This window comes from Neomonachus schauinslandi, chromosome X, assembly GCF_002201575.2.
Source record: "Neomonachus schauinslandi chromosome X, ASM220157v2, whole genome shotgun sequence".
Classification (NCBI taxonomy): domain Eukaryota; kingdom Metazoa; phylum Chordata; class Mammalia; order Carnivora; family Phocidae; genus Neomonachus; species Neomonachus schauinslandi.
In genome coordinates, this window is record NC_058419.1 from 44,851,878 (window position 1) to 44,861,702 (window position 9,825).

Sequence of the window (9,825 nt, forward strand, 5' to 3'; positions counted from 1 at the left end):
GTCCCCTTTATCCATTTCATCCATCTTCCCCCTCACCTCCCCTCTGACAACTATCAGTTTTCTTATTGTATTTAAGTCTGATTTTTTGTCTCCTTTTTTTGTTCATTTGTTTTATTTTTTAGATTCCATATATGAGTGAAATCATATGTATTTGTATTTCTCTGTGTGTCCTATTTTGCTTAGTGTCAACGTCTAGTGCGTTGGGGTCCCTGGGTAAGGGTTGCGAAAGAACCAGGACACAGGGGATGCAGAGCAAAGGCAGCACTTGCAACTGCATACTGCCGTTTATTTTTCACACAATTATATACTTACAGCAATCAGATAAGCATAACAATGTGTACCTCCAGCATATAATAAGACTAAACTAACATCCTTGAAGAAAGATACACAAGGTGTAATGAGAACAAAATAGATCCTGTTTACACGTTATAAGTTGCCAATTACAGAGATATCCTGGCCACCCTTCCTCTGGAGACAGTATGTTCTTGTTCTGAGAACTAACACTCCCAATCGAGGCAAGAGCCACTTCCTGCTGATCCAGGCATTTAGAACTTGCAACATGAGATAAGGCGAAGAGAACATTTTCTCTCCTTAGCTCAGGCCTGCCCGGCTATCCTTAACCTCATTGCAGTCCTTAAATGACCCAGGCCTGCAAGGGGCCTACAAGCCTATACCATCTCAGCTTAGCATTATACCCTCTAGGTCCATTCATTTGTTGCAAATGACAAGACCGTATTCTTTTTTATGGCTGAGTAATATTCCATTATATATATACACACATATATATATACACACGATATATATATATATATATATATATATATACACACACACACATATATATATACACACACACATATATATATACACACACACAAAGGGTGAATTTCAATCAGCTATAAGCTCCTTTTGGAAAGTATCTTTCTAGAGCTGGGGGTAAAGACTGGGAATAGCAGAAAGGAAAGAATGTTAATGTAGGAAGTTTAGGGCTGGCTCTGGCTCTGAAAGAGTCTTCAGAACAGGTGGGTAAAGGTGATCATTATGGTTCCTCCCTGGGCCATCCCAGTTTGAGAAAATAGGAATGCAAAATGGTGTACAGAATAGAAACAAATCCCAGAAACCCTCTTCACCTTTTACTATAGATATTTTATGTCTTCCTCAATTGTCCCATCAGGGAAATCTTCTCTATTCTCATTTAAGTCAAATTCTGCTATGGTATGCTTATATAGCATGATATATCTCTAACTTTTAGCACTTATTACATTTGTTAATTTGCATGTGTTATTATTATCATTTTCATTGTTATTTATCACCCTCATTAGCCTGCAAGCTTCATTAGGATAGGGGTCTTGCCTTTCTCTTTCTTCCCCCCACCATTATTTTTTTCTTTTCTTCCTTCTTGTCTACCTCTTTTTCTTTTTCTTCCTCCCTTTCTACCTCCAGTCCTTCCTTCTTTTTATTTTTTCTATTTTCCTTTGTATCCAGTTAGCACAATGCTTGCTACTTAGCAGGCAGACAATGATATTTTTTGAATGAATAAATGCTTGTGAGATGTATTTGGGTCCCTTCTATTATATCTTTAGAAATTTATCAGGGTGGTAATCATAAGGAATTATAAAGAACAACATAAGAAACAGGAACACCTACAATAATCATCTAGGTAAATTGATCCCATAGATGGTTTGTAGATAGTACTGTGATTATACCTATCAGTGATTTGTCAGCCTGATGGATTATAATCACTAGTTTTTCTTTTTTCTTTTCTTTTCTTCTTTTCTCTTCTTTGTTGCTGTTGTTGTTTTGTTTTTTTTGCAAAGGTAGTTCCAGGTTCATGTTTTTCTGAAATAGAGATACAGAAGAGAGAGCAGAACCATTTCATTTAAACTGGAAATCTGATTTCCATTTCTGTCACTCAGAACCACCTTTTGAATTCCAATTCAGGTATCAATCTGACATTAAAGTATAGATACAATGCTTCAGGAAATATAAATGGATCCAGAATTTTTTTGCACATATCATAGATATATGGTTTGTGTAGTCTTACCACAAATCAAAAGCATTTGTGAGAAAAATATAGAACTATGGAGAATTCCTAAATTACTTTTTCTCTTTTGGTGTAATAAAAATATTTTCTGTACTAGCTCTTGATATTTTCTCTCCTGTCCAGGACAAACTCACCTTTTTGAACTTCCCAGTTATTTTGCAAAAAGGTTATTTCTTTCTTCTTACAGGAAAGGGACAAGCCATGCTCTATCATCCTTAGCAATAATCAGGGATCTTTTAATTTTTTTTCTTTTGAAAGAAATCTTTGCTAAGAAAACAAGGTTGCCAGGAAAAAAAAAAAAAACTTTGAGAGAAAAAAAAGTAGGGAGGAGAGGTTTTGAACTTCTGTGTGAGGAACTAAATTAATATAAGATCAAATAAAAACGGGGACTGTTTTCCTCCTGCAAACTAATGGATAAAAACCAATGTAACCTTTGCTCCTTTGCCCTCTTACATTTCTTTTACTTGAGAAAAAAATAAAATATGCATCATATGTTCAAGGCACTCATTATATTTATCTATTTAATTTTCATTGCTATTTTCATAATATGAGTATGTTTACTTCACAGTTAAGTTTGGATTTACCTTTCATTTTGTTTTTTATTCAGTTGAATATCTAGGATTAGTTACAGGTATCTGGATTTTCAGAACAATATAAAATTTTGTGATTCAGGCAGGTTATTTTATTTGACCTCATAAGAACTTAATGATATGTGGTGTCATCCTTGCCTAACTAACATTTAAGATGTAAATACAAATGTTATAAAGCAAAAGAAACATATGAAATATCTCTATTAATTTAAAATAGTAAGCTTTATTTTTATAAGTCATGTTCATATTTTATTAAATTAAAACAAACTTCAAAACATATTTTTAGCTTTTGATTTTCTCCCAATGGCCCATGATACATGGAACCTTTCTCAAACTCACATAATTTTATGAGCCTCTTCCTTAGCTCATGTTCCCATATGGATATTAACTGCTTCCCATTGGAGCCTTACATAGCCCAACTGATATATCTGCCCTCTTTGTCTATTTGATACAATAATCAATGTTGTAAAGAATTAAAGGGGAAAAAAGAAAGGAGCAGTAAGTGGCAGTGTATTCGATATAGCTCCAGATCTCCCTAATTTTCCTTAAGTTAATCTAGCTATCAAATGACATAGCACAGCTTCAAATGTATCTTGTCAAGTGCAGAGCATTTAATTATACTTAAAATATCCTCATTAATCAAAAATGTTTTTGCCTTCCTAACAACTCTACTGTTAAATACCAGTGAAGAAGTCTCTTTTAGAGACATTTAGATATCAGCTAGCAGGATGGAGCTCTGAAGGTATATCCAAAGTGGGCTGGTATCTGACCTCTTCCTTGAGATTAACCACAGCTCAGTATCTTTTACACCATGTTTCTGCCTGTGTGCCTTGGAGACTGCTGTGGCAGGCAAGAAAGCCCTAGGCAAATTTTTCTGCCATTTTACATGATTATCAGGAACTAAGGTGATCATGTGTCCCAATCTGAAATTGGGCCTATGGATCTAATAAAAGATGGTTTAGTCTACATCCAGGAAATAATAGTTAGTACACAAACATGTTGTAATTTATTTCATTTTTTTATGAGATGTGGTGAGAGTCATTTCAAATATTCTGTCCTGGATAATTCAAAACAAATGGTCTTATTATCAGTAGCATTTTTCTCTTAATATACATAAAACACATTCAGTGAACATATAATAAATGCCACACATTACTCTGTGCCTGTGATATTGTATTTGAGCCTTATCAACCACAGAAGACATTTCATAACTTCAACTCTATTCCTGGCTTTATAAAGAATGTTCTCACATAGAGAGCTAAGTAATTAATTCTTCCAGGAATTATCAGTTTTGTTTTTTTGTTTTTTTGTTTTTTTGTTTTTAGAGAGAGAGAGGGAGGGGCAGAAGGAGAGGGAGAGAGAGAATCTTAAGGGGTCTCCATTCTCAGCACAGAGCCCAATGCAGGCATCCCTGTAACCAGAATTTAAAATCAAGTTTCTTTGTCCTAACAGCCTGAGTAGTTTTTGTTGCACCTCAATGTATTCATAAAAGGCTTAGTGTAGTTCTCTGTGCAGAAAAATGAACTAAATTAGACTATAAGTAATGTTGGATTTTATATGATACTGATAGGGGATCTCAGTCAGGAAAGGCAGAAAGAAAATAGAAAAGAATGGGCTGAGGACAAAAAGGATTGACAGGTAGGAGGAGGGAAAAAAAAGTGTATGTAGATGGTTATCAGTAAAACTTAACTAATTTTCCAGTCTACTTTTGAGTCCTAGAATTCTGTAATTCTGTGATGCATTTTTCCCTCTGAACACTAGCACAACAGATAGACTAAATTTCTAATGAAGAAATCACTTCTTTGCCTATATCATAATATGTACCTGTTTTGCTTTTCAAAAAGGCATTTGCTGGTTTAACTTCAGTGTACAGAATTGGGAAAACTTACCTAAAATATATAAGCATGGGGGGGCCTGGGTGGCTCAGTTGGTTGAGCATCTGACTCTCAGTTTTGGATCAGGTAATGATTTCATGGGTTGTGGACCGAGCCCTGAGTGGAGCTCCCCACTCAGCGGGAGATCTGCTTAAGATTCTCTCTCTCTGGGGCACCTGTGTGCCTCAGTCAGTTAAGCGTCTGCCTTCAGCTGAGGTCATGATCCCAGGGTCCTTGTATCAAGCCCCACGTTGGGCTCCCTGCTCAGCAGGGAACCTGCTCTCCCTCTCCTCCCCACCTATGCACTCTCTCTCTCTCAAATAAATAAAATCTTAAAAAAAAAGAAGATTCTCTCCCTCTGCCCCTCCACCTACTCATGCGTGCCCACTCTCACCTCTCTCCCTTTCTCTCTTTGTCAAATAAATAAATAAATCTTAAAAAAAAAAGCCATAAGCATGTTTCACCTAAGGCATTTGGTGACCCATCAGAAACCCTCTATGGGGAAAGTTAACTTCTCACACCTGGACAAGTCTCTAGAGGCATGAACTTTTTCCTCCAATGGTGATAGGGTTACACTGATTATCTGACTAGCTGATGGAGATAAAAGGGCTAGTGGAGTGAAACCTTTCCCTTTCCAATTCCTCTTCATGTTAAAATAAAGTGACTCACAAGCATAGTGGCAGCCGATCTCTTTTGGAACACAAGCTACATTTTGAAATCAATAAGTGGCCCTGCAACCAGCACACAATCCTCCCCTGAACCAAGTTCAGTTGAAACTATTCTTAACCACAACTAGGGGACCAGGTGTCAGGATTCTCATGCAAAGATGGAGCACTTTCCATTGAGCAGGCCCTATAAGCCTTACTACAAGGTGATGGAATAATATTCTTTGATCACTAATAAGGAGGCTGAAATGGATCCAAACTTGAAATGGCAAAAATATAAACTTTTTTTAAAGTAGAAAAATAAACCTCTTGTTAACAAAGTAAAGAATAGCAAGATGGGTTGGTGGTAAACTTTTCTCACTGCTTTACTCAACAAATCAGCTTTGTTTTCTGAGATGCCCACAATGCCTTAGAGCTATGGTTTTCAAACTGCAGTTTGTTACAATTATCTGGAGGTTCTTGCTTCTGCTGTAATTTGTATGAACAGAGAGAGACAAAGAGAGAGAGAGAGGGAAAGAGAGAGAAGAAACAGACTCTTAACTATAGAGAACACACAGATTGTTACCAGAGGGGAGGCCAGTGGGGAGATGGGTGAAATAGGTGATGGAGATTAAGGAAGGCACTTGTTGTGATGAGCACTGGTGTTGTATGGAAGTGTTGAATCAATATATTTTACACCTGAAAGTAATATAACTATTAACTAACGAATTTAAATACAAACTTAAAAAATCGTCTGGGGATATTTCAGAAACTGGTGGAGGTGTGGTAAATCTAGTGAATCTGCATTTTTAGTCAGTTTTCTAGGCTTGTCTGAGTTAGACAGTCTGAATACCATTGTCTGAAAACATTGCCCAATTGAGAAATTAAATCCTCTCTAACAATAAAACTATGAAAATATGAAAGGGAATTATTTCTCTCAACAAACTTATTTCATTTTCATAAGCTTGTTGACAGTGCAACTGTTAGTAGCTTACACTTTAGAAATTATAGACATTCCTACATGCAGCTTTTAAATAAAAATTAGAGAGTCACATTAGACAGCATGATTATCACAAGACATCTAGCATCAAGGTGATTATGCCACTGGGTTGTCAAAAAATGCTGTACTATAGAGAAACAGGCTTTTATTCAGCTGTGCTTAGTTTATAATCAGCCTTTATTGAGTGCTTACTATAATGAGTGCAACTTAATGGTAAACTACTGAAAAGACTTGGGTATGTTTAGTAAAACTAAGGTAAGAGGATAATATCTCATAGATTTCCAGGAAATAACACCACATTGATGAGAGATAAATTCCATTTCCACAAGACAGAATTCCTGCTATGTCTCTCTCATGTGGCTTGTATTTTTTTAACTAGTATTAATGGATAAGCTGGGAAATGAAGTAAAAAATTGAGGCTTTTTCCACTGTTCAAAGCAAGAATATCCAAGCCAATCTTGAAAAAAACTGATTTTGAATCTTAATTCACATGTCCCCTTTTCAAGACTTATTAAGATGCTACAGATATCAAGACAGTATAGTACAGGCATAAAAATAGACAGAATGGAATTTAAAGTCTAAAATAAATCTTTATATTTCTGGTCAGTCTATTTTTAAGAAGGGAATGCCAAGATAATTAAGTTAAGAAAGAATAACCTTTTCAACAAATAGTGCTGGAACAACTGAATATACACATAAAATGACTTTGAGCCCCCATCTCTCACCATATTAAAAAAAATTACTCAAAATGGATTATAGACCTAGAGTTAAAACTATAAAAATCTTAGAAGAAAACACTGGAGTAAATTTTCCTGAATCTTGGGTTCAGTGATCATTTCACAGATATGACTCCAAAAGCATGAGAAACAAAACAAAAAAGAAATGGATTTCATTAAAATTAAAACTTCTGTGATAAAAAGAATAACATCAATAAGTGAAAAGATAATCCACATGAGAGAAAATATTTGTACATCATATTTGATAAAGCACTTTTATCTAGAATATACAAAAGCTCTCACACCTCAATTATAAGAGGACAAATGACCCCAAGAATAAAAGGACAATATTATGATCAGATCTCACCAAAGAAGATATGTAAATTATCAATAAGCACATAAAAAGGTGCTCAAACCAACATTACTCTGATTCCAGAACCAGACAGACACTACAAAATAAACAAATGAAAATTAAAACAAACAAAAATATTAGAGGGATCATTTACCATGATCAAGTGGGATTTATTCCAGGGATGCAAGGATAGTTCAATATATGCAAATAAATCAACATGATGCATCACATTAACTAAATGGAGAATAAAATCATATAATCATCTAAGTAGATGCATAAAAAGCATTTGACAAAATTCAACTTCCATTCACAATAAAAAATTTCAACAGAGTGGGTATAGAAGGAACATATTTCAACATAATAAGGGCTATAAAATGACAAAGCCACAGCTAAAATCATACTCAATGATGACAAGCTGAAAGTTTTTCCTCTAAGATCAGGAACAAGACAAGGATGTTTCTTCTCACTGCTTTTATTCAAATAATATTGGAAGTCGCAGCCATAGCAATCAGACAAAAAAAAAAAAAAAAGAAATACAAGTTATACAAATTGGTAAGGAAGAACAAAACTATCACTATTTGCATATGACATGATAGTATATATAAAAAAAACCCTAAAGACTACACCAAAAAAGCTAATAGAACTCATGCATGAATTTAGTAAAGTTGCAGGATGCAAAATTAATATACAGAAATTTATTGCACTGCAATACACTGATAACAAGTAGCAGAAAAAAAATTTTTAAAAAAAAAATCCCATTTACAATCACATGAAAAAATAAAATGCCTAAGAATAAATTTAACCAGGAAGTGAAAGACTTTTATTTTGAAAACTGTAAGACATTGATGAAAGAAATTGAAGATGACACACACAAAAATGGAAAGATATACAATGCTCATGGATTGGAAGAACAAACATTGTTAAAATGTCTATACTACCCAAAGCAATCTACAAATTCAATGCAATTCCTATCAAAATCCCAACAGTATTTTTTTCAGAGCTAGAAGAAATTATCCTAAAATGTGTACAGAACCAAGTAAAACCTCAAATAGTCAAAGGCATCTTGAGACAAAAGAACAGAGGTGGAAGTATCACAATCTCAGATTTCAAGATTTACTACAAAGCTATAATTATCAAAAAAAGTATGGTACTGGCACAGAAATGGACACATAGATAAATAGAACAGTATAGAGAGCCCAGAAATAAACCCACACTTAATATGGTCAATTAATCTATGACAAAGGAGGCAAAAATATAAAGTGGGGAAAAGATAGTTTTTTCAATAAATGGTGCTGGGAAAACTGGACAGCTACATGCAAAAGAGTGAAACTGGACCACTTTCTTACACCATGCACAAAAATAAATGGATTAAATCAAAATGGATTAAAGACCTAAATGTGAAACCTGAAAGCATAAATCTCTTAAAAGAAAACATAGGCAGTAATCTTTTGGACATTGGCCTTAGCAAAATATTTATGGATATGTCTCCTTAGGCAAAGGACAAGAGCCAAAATGAACTGTTCAGCGTACAACAAAATGAAAAGCTTTTGCACAGCAAAGGAACCCATTAACAAAATGAAAAGGAAACCTACAGAAAGGAAGAAGATATTTACAGATTGTATATCTGATAAGGGGTTAATATCCAAAATATATAAAGAATTCATAAAACTCAACACTAAAAAACAAGTAATCCAATTAAAAAATGAGCAGAAGACCTGAACAGATTTATTTTTTCCAAAGAAGAGACACAGATGACCAACAGATGCATGGAAAGATTCTCAGCATCACTAATCATCAAGAAAATGCAAATCAAAACCACAATGAGATATCACCTCACACCAGTAAGAATGGCTAGTATCAAAAATACAGAAACAAGGGGTGCCTGGGTGGCTCATTCAGTTAAGCGTCTGCCTTCGGCTCAGGTCATGATCCCAGAGTCCCGGGATCCAGCCCCACGTTGGGGTCCCTGCTCAGCAGGGAATCTGCTTCTCCCTCTCTTTCCACCCCTCCCCCCACTCATGTGCTATCTCTCCCTCCCTCTCTCTCTTTCTCTCAGATAAATAAATAAAATCTTTTAAAAAATACAAAGAATAACAAGTGTTGGCTAGGAAGTAGAGAAAATGAACACTGGTGCACTATTGGTGGGAATGTAAATTGGTGTAGCCACTCTGGAAAACAGTATAAAGATTTCTGAAAAAAACTAAAGATAGAAGTACCATATGATCCAGTAATTCTACTTTTGGTTATTTACCCAAAGTAAATGAGAATACTAATTCAAAAAGATATATGCACCCCTATGTTCATTACAGCATTATTTACAATAGCCAAGTTATGGAAGCAACCTAAATGGCCATCAATAGATGAATGGATAAAGAATATATGGTATATATACACAATGGAATACTACTCATCCATAAGAAACAATAAAATATTGCCATTCGTGACAACATGGGTGGACCTAGAGGGTATTATGCTAAGTGAAATAAGTCAGAGAAAGACAAATATTATATGGTTTTACTTATATTTGGAATCTAAAAACCAAACAACAACAATAGCAAAAGAAGAAGAAGAAGAAGAAGAAGAAGAAGAAGAAGAAGAAGAAGAA